The following is a 1,003-nucleotide window of genomic DNA, read 5'->3' on the forward strand; positions in this document are numbered from 1 at the left end:
CATGTTGACCAGGATGGTCTCGATCTCTTGACCTCGTGATCCACCCGCCTCGGCCTCCCAAAGTTCTGGGATTACAGGCTTGAGCCACCGCGCCTAGCCCTTATATGCTTTTAAGGAGCTTTACTTATGGTAATGATGGATTGTGCTGACCCATTTAAACTCTCTTTCTTGGTCTTTTTTGTAATGAATTGCTTTCTTATTTAGATGTGCTGGCTGGGGTTGAGGGTACATTTTTGAGTCAGTGGAATATGGAAAATATGGAAAAGCCTGCATTGGGCTTTAAGTCCATGATCTTTTTTTATTTTTTTGAGACAGAGTTTTGCTCTTGTTGCCCAGGCTGGAGTGCAATGGCACGATCTTGGCTGACTGCAAACTCCGCCTCCCAAGATTAGGTGATTCTCCTGCCTCAGCCTCCTGAGTAGCTGGGATTACAGGCATAAGCCACCACACCTGGCCAAAGTCCATGATCTTAAACCAGTGTTTTATCCAACTTAACTGTTTACAATCTTTTAAGCCATTTAAATATGTCTGTCTATTCAGATATTCTGTTACAGTGGGTCTAGGAGAGGGAGATGAGAACCTATAAATTTTAAAAATAATTGGCTGGGTTTTCTGGCCTTCACACCTATAATCCCAGCACTTTGGGAGACCGAGGCAGGTGGATCACCTGAAGTCAGGAGTTCGAGACCAGCTTGGCCAATATGGTGAAACCTCGTCTCTACTAAAAATATAACAGGTAGCTGGGTGTGGTGGCAGGCACCTGTCATCCCTGCTACTCAGGAGGCTGAGGTGGGAGAACCACTTGAGCCCAGGAGGTGGAGGTTACAGTGAGCTGAGATCACGCCAGCCTGGGCAACAGAGAGAGACTCAGTCTTAAAAAATAAAAATAATAAAATGTCCTTGCTTCAGCACCACATATACTAAAATTGGGATGATACAGAGAAGATTAGCATGGCGCCTGCGCAGGGATGACATGCAAATTCGTGAAGAGTTACATATTTTT

The 1,003-nt window shown here is 45.0% G+C and overlaps 1 protein-coding gene and 1 non-coding gene across 2 annotated transcripts in view; both read left to right on the forward strand.

Moving 5' to 3' along the window:
• The window catches only part of PPM1E (protein phosphatase, Mg2+/Mn2+ dependent 1E), a 266,871-nt gene that overhangs the window by 93,908 nt on the left and 171,960 nt on the right, over positions 1 to 1,003 (forward strand). The window lies entirely within an intron of this gene.
• Positions 901 to 1,003, forward strand: LOC119472869. Its single transcript, XR_005202051.1, has one exon. It is a non-coding gene; the product is annotated as a U6 spliceosomal RNA (small nuclear RNA).

The sequence above is a fragment of the Cebus imitator genome, unplaced genomic scaffold (genome assembly GCF_001604975.1).
Source record: "Cebus imitator isolate Cc_AM_T3 unplaced genomic scaffold, Cebus_imitator-1.0 Scaffold121, whole genome shotgun sequence".
NCBI lineage: Eukaryota > Metazoa > Chordata > Mammalia > Primates > Cebidae > Cebus > Cebus imitator.